Source organism: Ambystoma mexicanum, chromosome 2p (genome assembly GCF_040938575.1).
Source record: "Ambystoma mexicanum isolate Mex_15411 chromosome 2p, UKY_AmexF1_1, whole genome shotgun sequence".
NCBI classification, from domain to species: domain Eukaryota; kingdom Metazoa; phylum Chordata; class Amphibia; order Caudata; family Ambystomatidae; genus Ambystoma; species Ambystoma mexicanum.
Genome location: NC_090923.1, coordinates 1,411,248,319 through 1,411,262,548, shown reverse-complemented (window position 1 = coordinate 1,411,262,548; position 14,230 = coordinate 1,411,248,319). Strand labels below are relative to the sequence as shown.

At 45.4% G+C, this 14,230-nt stretch overlaps 1 protein-coding gene across 8 annotated transcripts in view; it reads left to right on the top strand.

The window, feature by feature from the left end:
• Positions 1-14,230, top strand: part of LOC138567561 (uncharacterized) — a 2,466,350-nt gene that overhangs the window by 888,729 nt on the left and 1,563,391 nt on the right. The window lies entirely within an intron of this gene.

Sequence of the window (14,230 nt, the reverse complement as noted above, 5' to 3'; positions counted from 1 at the left end):
GCCAAATAACACAAAGACACAGCCTGTGGTTACATAAAAAAATTGGAACTATTATTGTTCCAAATAGAAATGATAAATACGGACAAGGCACATAAATACAAAATAAATTAAATGGTGTAAATCTTGATCAATACAGAGCAGAAACGGCTCTTAATCCATTAGCCATATTCTGGAAATTAAATCTATATCATAGGTGTAAAAAGACCACACTAAAATGAAAGGACAGTATAGGTTGATGAATCGACACGACCCAGTGTTGAAGCAGTGTGGGTGACCTAAAGAACGGTCATATAGAGTACAAAAAATGAGACAAAATGCAAGAACCATAAAGAATATTTAGAAAGCAACTGTTTACAATTACATCAAAACAATTCAGCAGTTACGGGACAAAATGTATTCGTCCAACTGCCCGTCTCTTAAATTAGAGACCGCTTGAAAACAATGAATTTCATTATATACAGCTGGAGGCCATTCCTCTTCCATATATGTAGCATTCCAATGTCAATATACCAGTTATTTGGAAGTGACCCCCATTGGGTCTGCCAATGCGGTCAGGGGAGGCAGAAAAATTGAAAAAATGGAGCAAGAGTCCAAATTGAGTAAGGGTGGTTGTGTTGGAGGGGCCACCAGTATCCCCTTGTGAAGTTGCTTTTCGGTGGCAGGTTGAACAAGTGAAGCCACTAATTTCATGGCCGTATTAAAGAAGGAGGCGGGAAACAAAGTCAAACGAACAAAGCTTAAAAAACATAGGTTGCGGGCAATCAAAGACCCCCCCCCCCCCTCCCAGAGGCGGTTAACAAATCTTACCGTGAGGGGTGAAAAGACCCTTGGATTAAATGTCCGTCCCTACTGGAGCGGCGTGGGCTGGGGTGACGGAGTCAGTAGATTCACCGTTGTGGAGACCCAGCTGGTGATGCAGGTTACGGTGCATTTATATTCATTAATCTAAAGACGCCAGATCAGGTGGTGGCCAGGAAAAGAGAACACACAAACACTGTGTTGGAGTAACGTTTATTGTATCTATGGCTGCGTAGAAACAGACATTTAAAGTATGGAGGCCGTTCAGGAGAGCTGGCTGTGAAGTTCTTACCCGAAGTGGACACTTGTCAGGAACATTTAGAGGGTAGGGAGCCCTTCTCAAGGTGTAGACCGACGTGTCCCAAGAGGCAGACGAGTCCATGAGGCAGTACATCATGGCGTGCCCAACCTGTGGCAGGGGCTGTGATGGTATGCGGTGTGTGAAAAGATAAGAGGGAGGAGGAGGAGGAACAAACAGTGACGAAAAAGAGTTATTGAATTAGAACATCTGTTGTCCCGCATGGGTGAAAGGACGTTATGCCTAACTGATGGTGCAAGAGGAGCCGTGCTAAGTTGCAGGCTGTCCCTGTGGTTACCTGGTAGTCGTGGAGTGCAGATTTTAGTCACACTGCATTGTGATCCAGTCGTCGGTCACAGGACTGTGAAAAATGAGACCGCCCAAGAGTGCGCAATGCTGTTAGCACAAAGTGCGAGCGCAATTGTTGCAAGTAAAGTGAGCGTTCAGGTTGCCATGGAGTTCCGTACCGAGCACGGGCGTTGCTAGGACGCAGAGGTAGGCGCCCGGCTATGCTAATGGGTGTGTCGACGGTGAGCCTATCAACTCCTTGACCTGGTTTTACAAGTTTATACTGCGCAGACCGAGGCTACGACCCTATATGGAGCACCATTTTGGGGCTATACGAAAGCACCAGAAATACAGGTCAAGGAAAACAAGTTCTTTAGAAGTGATTGAGACTGCCATTAGCCGGTGCTTTTTCTCTGTCCATAGGGAACTGGGAGTGGACTTCTGGGAGAACCAATGGGCGTTGTCTCTGATTACTTTTTGGCTTTGACTGTGGGCCAACGAGCGTGCCACTTTGTCACTTCATTATCAGGGCACTCATGGATAAATCAAATTGGCACAAAATCCCCTGGTTAGCATGTATTGATGAGTCTCTTTCCAGAAGTAACATGCGGGCTCTTTCTCCACCAGCTAGTTTGCTGACCTTGGGGCAATTGCACTCTTACAAGCGCACTTTGAATAGGGCAATGAAGAACACAAGGGACTTCAGGGAACTTGAAATCAATCGAGATTGAAGTCACACTGTGATTAGTAGGGTGGACGAGATTCAGCCAAACCTTCTCCTGAGATCCAAAAAGGGAGGGCGTTGGCTGATCATGCAAGCCAGATTTTACTGTTTATTTCTAAGGGGAAACATGGCAAAGTACTCTCGGTGTCCCGATTCATCAAGTTGTCCAGCCTGTGGCGCGGATAGAGAGGATCTGAAGCACCTTATATTGTTTTGTCCAGCGTACACTATCATAAGAAGGTCCACTGTTCTACTGGTCCTGAGGTCATCTAACATCCGCCTCCACAGGCCAGCTTTAGTATTTCGTTTGGCTGTGGTTTCTGTACTGACAGCTTGGGCACTTCTGTCCTTTCTGAAAAGAGCTATGCATCAGAGAAAGTGGATATTGGCTCAACTGTGAGGATATTTTTATGCTACTGGACATGTACTGCATATCTTTTTTCTTTTAACAAAACAGTTTTTATATTGTATTGATTATTAGGGCGAATTCGATGCATGGGTATTGTGGCTTTTTATAATTGTGATGAATTCCTTATTTTTGATATTGTATGCAGAATTGTTTTTAATGGATGCATTTATCAGAATAAACAAATTGAATGACTGTAAAGAGGGAATTAAGAGACAAATGGCTTTCCAACCAATGTTATCCTATGGCGCACAGGGGGAGACAGTAACAGGATTGCCTACTTACCCCCCTCCCCGACTCAGATTTTCTTAGGTCACACAATGGATTGTCTGGGGGTCACTGGGGACATAAACCCCCAACCTTTGTTCAGGCGAGAGGTATCCTCGGGGGGGGGGGGCAGCTTCAAGATGCAGGCCCAAATGATGAAGAATGCAGACTTTCATGATGCAGACCTTTTCACAAAACTTCAAGGGATGGAGGAAGGTGAGTCCCAGTGATGGTACCCTTTGCAAGCAACAATGGGCGTTGTTCCAGTCGCTGCCACAGTAGCAGCTCCAGGACAGGTTCCCTTGATGCTAGGGTGTTCACATTTTGGGAGAAGGCGGCTAATGGCATAAACTGGTGACCACCAAGGTTTCAGCCTTGAATGTGGAATGGCAATGTCTCTGACAAGGTACCTATGAGGGAGCTGGGCAGGCACCAAGCAGTCCAGGGACACTTTCTAAGGCTTGTGGGGAATGCAACCTTAAGTAGGGCTATAGACTAGTTGGCCCCACTAGTCCAGTGGTCGAAGAACCTATGAGATTTCTGAGATTTTGCAGGGTAGCAGATCTTCACCGGGCCTGCCACTGCAGGGGATGCTGGTCCACTGTAGAAGTCATCCTCGAGTTGTCATCAGGCTGCTCTTCGTCACAGGATTCTTGGCTCTAACATAGATCTGGAGAATGGGTGTAGGAGTCCTCTTATCCAGATTCAGAGCTGGGGGCAAGTCCAATCCTACCAGTGGTAAAGATCTGCACCATTCAAACAGCCAGTAGTTGTCCAATCAGGGACAACTACTGGTTTTACATCCACCCCAGCAGCAGACTTTCAGGTACCAAGGATGTCTACTGGAACTGGGCAGTCCAAGCCCTCTTCCTTTGAGATACAGACAGGCAGACACCGAGACAGACACCGAGACAGACACCGAGACAGACACTCGCCTGTGAGGGCAGGAAGAAGGCCAAACTGTAATATGCCCAAAAAACAAAAGAGCAATGTGTGGCACTGCCATTTCAGGGCACTAGCCACGTTTAGTAGCCATACACATTAAACTCAAATGTGTTCAAGAAAAATAAAGCAAAAATGTAGCTGCGGCCACCAGCTTGTCTTTGGGGACATATAAAATCCTAAATATAAAGTTAGGGTGATACCAAGTATCCCCATTGCACTGCACTGTTAGGTGCTGTGTTCAATTGATACAACTGCAAGAATTCAAAAGAGAAACAATACTGACTGTGACTATTTACCACATGTCACTTCTCCCCAGGGTAGAGCCCTTTCCAATGAGGCCAGGAAGGTGAGACTTCTATCCGATAGTCACCTGTGGGTGGCATAATAAGGGAGGATCTCATGGGGAGGGACTCTCCCCCTCCTCTTCCACCCCACACCCTTCACCCCCTCCCAGGGAGATGAACGTTCATCTAGAGTACAGCCCTTTTGAGAATATCACACCTGCACACACTCCAACCTCTCCCTCTTCTGCTAATCTCTTTGTAGACTGTAGATATATGTACTCTTGTAAAGTAGACTACATCAAAGTCCTGAAAAGTACTGAAACGAAGAAGAGCTTCAGAAGCATAGGTAATCCAACTATAAGGACAAGGTGGGATGCAGGAACAATGAAGAGCAATACCAAGAAGGAACTGCAGCGGTATAGAGTTCTGCAGAGGCCTGGTTCTTTTTACGCCATAAAAACAGAAGTATTGCTTGGCGGAGAGATACATCCAACCTGGGCGACCGACCGTGAAGCGTGGGCAGCACAAAGGAGACGCTGTGAAGTCCAGGACGGAGCCAAGAACAGTCTTCTCCCGGAGTCGAGGGCAACGGGACTCCTTCCCCCATCGGCTGCTTTCAGATTATAACATGAGGCTGACCGACAGTGACGTGAATGCAAGAGGCATCACCCAGACCGCCGCTTGAAGGGCCGGACAAGAGATGCGTGAGGTGAAGGCGTAGAGATACAGAGTTGCGCCCAAGGCACACAGAGTAGGAGAGAGTCCCCTGGAAGAACTGACTCAGCATCCTGAGAATGAGGAAGGAGAGGCACAGGGACCAGTAGTTGCTGTAAGATCCAGGAAGCAAAAACCCTGTATGAAAATAACTAGCAGGACAATCTTCCTTGCATCACTACTTGGCACGGAAGGAAGCCAAGTTGACATAAAAGGAATGGGGAGGAGACCCAAACCAACAGTCATACGAGTCATCTTCCTCGTGGTAGTACATGGCAGGGAAGTGAACCAACTGGGCTAAACCAAAGAAGAATAGAAACAAGGGACGAAGACCCAAACCAAGAGTGATGCGAGTCATCTTCCTCATGGCAGTAGTTGGCAGGGAAGAGGGCCAAACCGAAGCAGAGAAAAGCCAGGGTTGCAGACCCTCCTACCACTAAGAGTTGGGTGTTGTAAGTGTGAAACTTAATGAGGAGAAGACCAGCACAAGGGAGTCATTCTCCTGGTGACTTGGACAGGAAGAAGGTCCAACAGGCCTGGGGAAGAGAGCTATTCCCCTGGGTCTTTTTGAGATGGTGACCAAACCAGAGAAGGGAGTCGTTCTCCTGCCCTACCCTGAAAGTGAGCATTGTTTGATGTAGTTTTGGAACTTAGTTCCAAACTAATAATAAACCTAATGCTTTACTACTTAATAAAGGTCATTAGCCCCAAACATGCCACCTTTGTGTCAGTCATCCTTCTGCACCCTTACAATACTGACAGTCTGACTGAAGAACTAGTCAGTTTCCCATTAACAATGAGCAAAAGGGAAGTGAAGCTGAAGGCTTTACTTCCCTTAAAGTCAGGACAAGATGACAAAAAGAAAAATGAATGGGGTCTTATAGAAAACTATGGAGGGAAAGTTGCAAAAAGAAAATCTTTCCTTAGTCACCATGATCAGGCTGAGACAGGGAATCTTCGAAGGACGAACAAAGGAGCAGGTCCTTCATGGCTTCCGTTGATGCAAGAAGACTGGAACTGCAGTAGCTGGCGTCTTGTAGTACAAGCTGAACATCCTCCAAGTGCCAAGGATGCACTTAGAATGGCAAAGGCTGCAACAAGGTAGCCCAGGAGAGAGAGAGAGATGGTCAGTTCACTGGTTAGTCCATGGACACTTCCAAAGGCCCAGAAGGCACGAATCCTCCATCAGGGTTCAAGACTGGTTGTTCCCACTGGTCCGAGGGTCCAAGCACCGATGACTGTCTTCTTGCTAGAAGGCAGAGGAGCAAGGTTTCACTGGGACTTCACTGGAGTCGGTGCTGGTCATCCGCAGGAGTCATCCTCTGGTTGTCAATGGGCTGCCCTTCTTGCTAGAGGTCTTGGCTCCAACTATGATCTGCAGAATGGTTGCAGGAGTCTTCCTTTTATCCACAATTTGGACTGGCAGCTTACCTGGGACCACCAATGGCAAGGATATGCACCATTGAAACTGGCAGTTTTTATCCAATCTTGAATATTTTCAGGCCACAACATCTGCACAGCAACATACATTCAGGCACCACGATGTGTAATGGACCAGACAGTCCCAGTTCCCACATCTGGGCTCACACACAAACCGCCCCATTGCCCAGGAAGTCAGCAGATTTCCCCAGGAAAGGGCTTCCCATAATTGGCAATTCTGGACCCGAGAGGTCAGGAAGAACAACAAAGAACAAAATTGCCAGAGGACAGGCAAAAACCTTGTTAGGCATCTTAGGTTGGTAGCCACCTTTTAGAAGCCAATTGCGGTAAATACAAAAGTGAATGAGAAAACAGTTTAAAGCATGCTAGAAAAATATCTGCTGCCACAAGCTCATCTTAGTCCTATTGTAAATGTAACCAGAAAGTCTGAACAAAAAAAGTTCTAATGATACAAATTATACTTACCACACTTCACTTTAAGATGTGTACATTTTGTAAGAAAGTCACGAAAAGCGACATGGTCTCTCAGTAATGGATTGATGAGTTGTCTAATAATAATGAGCAAAAATACAAGCGAAGTAAAGCAGAAGGCTTTACTTACCACCAAAAAGCCAGGGCATGTGTTGAATCGAAGAAAAAAGAAAGGGCGTCTGTTAGGCAGAATTATATGCAGTACCCTTTGGGAACACTACACACAATTAAGATTACAAGTGACGGTACAATTTCACCTTTGGTACAAGCCTGTACTACACAGTTATAGTGGTAGCAGTAGCGGAGCAGCTAGATTTATCTCAAGAGTAAGTGAGCAGTACAAATAGTTACACAAAGGACAGCAATTACTATGATTCAGGCAAACACTGACTCAAGGTTTCTAAGTAAAAGAATATATATTTATTTACTTATCAGTTGTATAACAGTTCACCTTTCTATGCAAGTTAAAAATCACAATCATAAATACACCACACCACTTCCCTTAAATTCTAGACAAGTTAGGCTCACAAAATAAGTGGGAGCAAAATCGCACTCCAGCAATTTAAAAGGGAGGGAAAGACAAAGTTATAAGAAATTAGGCAACAGCAACAGGTAAGTAATCAGAGCAAGTGAACAAGAGATGCTACAAGGTAAAAATCAGATAGAAAAGGCATAGGGCCAAAGTCAATGGTTCAAAAGTCTTTTGCTCAAGATAGTAGGTTCAATGTAGTTCGCGGTAAAGTTCGTGGCACAGATTCCGGACGAGGTTGGTTGGTAGAAAAGATCGTTCAAAGAGAAGGACAAGCCCTCGGACTAGAGAAAGATTTCAACACTTTCACTGCGGCTGAGCGAAACGCACAACCGGATTTGCACAGTACCTTGAAACGGAGAGGGGGATGTAGCTGTGGCAGACGTTCCTGGTAGTTCCTGCAGGCTCACGGTTCTTGAAGCGACTGTCGGACTGATCAAACATAGGAAGACTGGAGGGTCCTGCACTACCCAGGGAAGAAACCAGCAGCAGCGCCAAACAACGAATAAAAGGTGCGCTCCTTAAAACACAAGCAGGGTCTGACCTTCCTGGCTATCCGGCCCACTGTAGCTCTGTACAGCAAATTCAACCAGAGGAGGGCTCCTGGCTTGTAGTTTGGGCGAACTGGTTGGTCCTACCAGCTCAAGGGAAGAGGTTTCCTGGAGGATCTTCTCTGTCGTCGGATTTGGAGATTTGGACCTGCAGCAGGGCTTCACCCGGAGGTTCACTCGTTGTAGGGGTCCTCTTCTTCCAGTTCCTCGTTGGTTCTTTCGTTCCAGTGGCGACTGTCTTTCAGTCCCAGAGACCTGCTTTTTATGCAGTTTTCCACAGCTCATACAACCTGGCTGTCAATCACACAGCAGGGTGGCTGGCCTGGCAAGGCCAGTCCCCTTAGCCAATCAGACAAGAGTGCGACTTGGGTTACTAAGGCAACCCATGGCAGGGGTCCGAATATCCCTCCCTCCCTCCCTCACATCCTGCCTACCTAGACTATCAGGTGCCTTAAGGAGGGCTTCTTTGCAGAAGCCTGCGAAAAGACAGTGAACAAAGGAGTCATCCCCGGTTTGGCGCGCAGAGTAAAACACGAGAAAGACTTTAACAAAAAGAAATGGCGACTAAACCCAGCCGGAGCCAAAATAAAATGTATTTGGTCAAGCGGTTTATGTTCGAGGCTAATATAATAGCCTAAAACATTACCACGTTATATAAATAATCGCGGTAGAAATGTTAAGGTAGATACCACTGCCACCAGCCAAGTCTTAATATTAAGGGAGCGAAACAATACCCCAAGAGGTACAGACAAAAAGGTATAGGAGCTAACCCTTTCCAATACTCCATGTAAGATGGGGTGTACTGGGTCTGTGGTTTAAAGTTACTATATAAAGTTAATGGCAACTTTACCTGTTTCTGGGGGACAGTAGTCAGCCCCAGAAAAATTGAGTCAGGGGGAAGTCTCAGACAACCCTGTGTCACTGCACTGAAGGTGCTGTGTAACACACACAAAAAGTGGTGCACATGGAGTAGGTGAGGCTCCATTCCCAAGATCACACACAAAGTAGAAATACACATAGCAAAACAAAGTGGGAAAAAAGGCTCACACTCTTAGCAGGTGAAAAAAATGTATCCTAGAAATCCAGTAAAGCTGCTGGGGGACTCTTTAGGGTAAGGGAAATCAACCAATTTTGAGAATTCTCCCTAACAGCATCCACTAGAAGTCTATAAGAAGGGAAGCAGCAAAATGAATGTTTCGTCACAGGTATGCGGACGACTCCCAAGGCACAGAAGAATAGGATACATTATGGATTTGTAGTCTGGAGTACCCCCACAATGTAGGAAAGGCTACTAGAGAACGTTGCAGAAGCCTAGGAGATACAGGTGCAGGGAGAGATCCCAGCAGCAGAGTGTACATAAGTCACAGTTCTGGTTCCAGGCTGCAGAGTCTGTAGTCACAGCCTCCTGCGATAGAAAGTGGGACCTCTCTTCTATCATGAGATAGAAGAGAGGTCCCACTCTTGGGGGTGCATTGTACATGAGGCCAATGCACCCGCAAGAGGCAATCCTCAAGAAGGTGGATGGAATAATAGCAACAAGATTGCAGTATGCTCTCCCTCGGTTCAGCCCATCAAGTTGCTGTGGTCTGGATTCAGTGCTGCAGGAATGGACAGTGCATTTTCCCTTAAAAAAGTGACCATAATAGTTTTCCCTGTAGAGTCCAGAGATGGAGACGTGCTGGCATTTTCCTTCAGCAGAAGCACAGCAGTCACGTCTCATGCATTGACACTGTGCTTCCACTTCTGGGTCTGTGATCCAAATGGCCAGGAGCTTTAGAGGAGCACACAGCTGCAGAGATGTAATCTTCGGGTGCCCCCACCAGATCGTGGGGGGGGGGATCATCGCAATCCAATCTGTCTGTTTATGGAGAAGCAGAATTCACCTTGCAGGAGAATCAGGACTCCAGCAACAGAGATTTTCAGAAGGATCCTTGTGAAGTGGGCTTCTTCCAGGGGCACGGCCACAGTTCCAGGCATTAGACTAACTAGAGGCTTGGCGGACTCCACAGACTCATTGAACTGGATCTGAATCGAGCCAACCAATCGCATTCCACATAGGGCTATCAAGATAATACATAAAAAAAATACAAAGTTGCAGTTTCAACAGAGGCTTTGGATGAAGCATTACTGTCCACTACAATAAGTCAGGACACTTAAAAAGATTGCAAATGTATTGTTATGGGCATCCACGGAGTAGTTAGACTTTCTGATCCAACCCTCTCTGAGATGGCAGAATGAACACAATGACAAGAGACTCTCTGTATGTCACAATTCATCCCATCACTGTACCTTGCGAAAACCCTTTAAAGTATTTGAATAGGTATTTTTAGGTGTTAGAGTAAAATCTTGTGACGAGGCCAATAATGGTGCTTTGTCAAACGTGGGTCAGGACCCCCTCTCGGCAGTGGCAAGTTTACCGAGGTTGTTGCCACAGAGTGGAGATGGTGGCAGTGGAGATGGATCTAGTTCCTGTCCCTGTCCATGCCCGCCCTGTGCCCATGTGTCTTCCTTCAGAACCATGTCTACAGCCTTAACTCTGAATTCGTATGCTCGCCAGTCTTCTTTTTCCATTTCAGATGCAGAGTTTACAGTAAGAGCAGACCAGCCAGCCAACAAGGAGATTCGAGGAGAAAAGCCAGGTAGAGCTGAAGTGCTTACCTACAATACCAATGTGTCAGCGCTACTGAGACCCGATCACTATCTCAGAGCGGCAAGGGAGAGAGACACGACCACTCCAACCACGCAGAAGCATGGCTGAGTCGCACAGTGGTCCCGAGCAGCTGAAACTCACAAGGGACTGGCTGAGCTCACCAGTAATCCCGATCCACTAGTCCACCATCAACTTGAAAGGTGAAAGGACCCCAAACCTACGCTGGGTCACAGAGAATAAGACCATAAAAATGAACTTTGGACTCCATCTTCCAGCAACTCATTGCCCGGTGGCAACACTGTGCCGAGAAAGTTGGCGGGCCAAGAACAGCTTTTAAGCCTTTTCCTGCACACACACACCCAGGGCAGAGGAAGGGACCAAACAGATTGGGTAGGGTGGTGAGTCAGGAGGACACGGACTCTGAGGACATGGCGTAAGATATTTTTTTAAGTAAATTTATAAGGCCTAACTTTCCATATCACTATGGGTCATCGCTACCTTTGTTACCAAGGTACTTCTTAGTCGGATGTGAATGTCCAAAGAAATAAGCCAGCTGTCCAAAACTACCCTTACTGACCCCACCACTATGAAAACTAACTTGGGTCAGGAGAATGACTCCCTTCCCTTCAGAGTACTCCTAGCACCAGTCTATCAGATTCTCTTTCAAATATAATCCACAAATGGTCTCTCGTGACTTCTTGGATCTGTTTTTTCTGTTCTACAAATGGACTACTGAGTTCTCTCCCCACTTTGGGAATCCCTTTTGTGGATCATTTATCTATATTCTTGGCTGTTGATCTCAGTGTATCCTGTTAAGGTATTATTTTTCTGGTGGGCTTCCCCTCCTGTTTTCTGCTTGTTCCTGCATGTTTTGGTCAACTTGACCTTGTATGTGTCTCAATTGCCTAGTTTATCTATTCTCTGGCTCATATCTTTCTGGTTTCCCCTTTTCCCAGGGTATTCTTATCCACTGTTCTTCTCTCATATTATTCAGATTTTAGTATTTGTCCCCTAAGGGGGAGTCTCTCCCGGTGAGGTCCCACTTGTCTCTGCCCCTAGGGAGGGTATTGCGGAGCAGTCTCCCCTCCCCAGTCTCATGGTGGGGCTCCCCTTTGGGGAGAAGGGATGAATTACCTTGATTTGTCACAATAGGGACAGTTGGCCAACAAAGCATATATAAGTAGGGGACAGGAAACAGGAAGTATGTGTGAGTCGGTTGAGGTCAGAGGAGGAAATAGATGGCGATCAAGAGACCAGAAGTAGGAAGGAGGTAGCGTCTTGATTGTGGAGAGGTTTTGGAGCAGGTAAGGCATTGGCTTAGGAGAGTTGGTAGTTTTGTAGCGTGAGTGTACATGTGTGTCAGACTTGTGCATAGAACAGACTGTGTAAGGTGTGAATGTGGTAAGTCCTTTACTGAGTGTCAGGAGGCTGGCTGAGTAGTAGAGTGGCAGGAGCAGAAATATAGTGGGAGGAGGATGGGTAATCTGGGGTTGAGGCGTGGTAATTGTGGGAGGTGGAGTAGTATTAAAGTGGGAGTAGTAGTGAGAGGAGGAGTGGTAGGAGTAGATGGAGGGGGGTACTAGTAGAAGCATGTGAAGAGCAGTAGTGGGAGGAGGAGGAGGAGGAGGAGGAGTAGTAGTAGTAGTAGTGGTGGTAGACTAAGGGAGGGGAGGAAGAGTTAACAGCAAAGGGTGGAGGCAGGAGAGAGGAGGAGTGAAACATTAGAGCAACAGAAAGTTGCTAGGGGGGAGACAGGGGAGGGGTCAGCTAGAGTAGAAGGGAGAGGTAACAGTGGGCATGAGTGGAACGAGGAGAATGTTACTGAGCAGCTATAATGCACAATTCTACTATCCCATTAGAACACTAATATCTGGTGAGGTTAGGGAACGTTTGCCCATCACTGAGGGAGATAGTCTGCTTTCAAGGAGAACATCATAGGATAAAGACAGATATTAGTAGGGGTCAGCAATGTCTGGTCTAGCACTAACCAGGGGCTGCGGGTGCCTGGTTTAGAGAGAACTTATTTAGGAGGGTGAGAGAGGGTGACAGACATAGACTCATACTTTAATAAAAACCCTTGGGCTGTCCTTGAGACTTGGTGTTTTCTGTACCATTCATGACACTTCCTTGTTGCATCAGAAAGCCTTTTCAAAACGGTCATCTTTTGAACCCTGAGCCTTTGTTTACGTGTAATTAAATGGATTCTTAAACATTCCTCTGTTTAATTTGTGATTTGATTTGTATTTTTGCATATTTCTGTGGTCGACTAGTTTGACGGAAAATGGAATGTTGTAATGTTTTTTCAGTACTCAGAGAAAATGTAGCAAACAAAAATGTAGTAGGTGAAAATATCTCTGCAGTGAAAAAGTTGAGAAGTAGACAAACATGTAGTGCTGCTATGGTAATTGTTAGGGTTAAGGAGGGTTTAGTGGGCTTGTGATTTACTTGGTTTAGGTTAAGGATAGGGGTTATAGTAAAGATGTTGGGGGTTTGGATTGTCGTTAGGGTAGATTGAGTGTCAGGGTACGGGCTCTGGTAAGACTAGGGCCAATAGAGTAATAGTTTGGGTACGTGTTAACAAAAGAGATAGGAAGGTTGGAGAGGGCTGGTGATGTTGCTGTAGGATAGCATATAGGGTAAACCTAGTGGTTAAGTTAAAGAAAGCATTAAGGTAAGTGGTAGAGTTGCAGTTAGGGTAAGGCTAAAGTCTGTATTAGAGCAAGGGTTAGGGCAAGGGCTATGTAATTTGTGGCAAGCTGGTGATGGGGTTGGAGATAGGGTCACGCTTCATTTTCTAACTAGTTTTTATTAGTAAAATGCAATTAAAACACTTTAGCGCGCTGAAGGGTAAATGTTCAGTAAGAGTTCAAGGTAGGATAAGGGTTATACTTAGAATGAGGGGAAGGTTTAGAAATGGAGTAAGGGTGATTGTGGTTAGAGGTTTGGGTCACATTTAGGATTACAGCCTTGTACTATTGTATATTTAAAAATAGCTTTTTTTGCGACCTTATTACTGCCAACATTTTCACACTTGAATTACTTGCATGGAATTGCAAAATTTTTTAACTACTTTTTGCTGACTACACTTTCACTTGACTACGTTTTCCTGGGGACATCTTCACATTGAAACTTTTTTTCTACCGATCCCATGGGCTAGTGCAGAAAAATTCGATCCTGTGCTTGCTTTTTCCTCAGTTCTCATTTTAGCTTGCTTTACCGGAAAGCAGCAGGATTGTCTTTTGTGTTTGCTTTTTATTGCTAGCAAGATCAGTTTTGTGGCTTTGTGCACATTTTTCATTCACTTTGTGACTTCTTTTGCCACTTTCTTGACACGATTGACAAAAATAATTTCTTTGAAGACCCACTAGTGTTTCTGGAATGGGTGCATATTTGGTTCCAGGGAACTTTTGGACCGATGATAGCTTAAACTTATTACTGTAGATCATGTTTACAAGAAACATTGTACTGCTCCATATATGTGTACAGAAATGCACTACCCGCCATAGATTATTTCTAGACAACTTTGTTTCTTTCCTGTTTGAATATCTTTATTTCTTTATGTACTCTCTAATGGAAAATGTTATGAAGCAGGATAACTTCGAAAGGGTGACATTATGATATGACAGAAATCTCACTCTTTGTGACCACATAGTCAATTTTTTTATGTAAGAATAAAGACGATGGAGGATTTTTAACTGGAGCGATAAACTCTTCAGTGAAGGGCCCAGAGTACAAATATTGTTTGTGTAGTTAAGGAATTCTTCGATAGATATGACAATCTCCAGTACATAGTCATTTTACTATTTACTTACAGTTTAGGGAATGTTGGACTTCCATGTATATATTTGCTGTCAAATCTTACAGA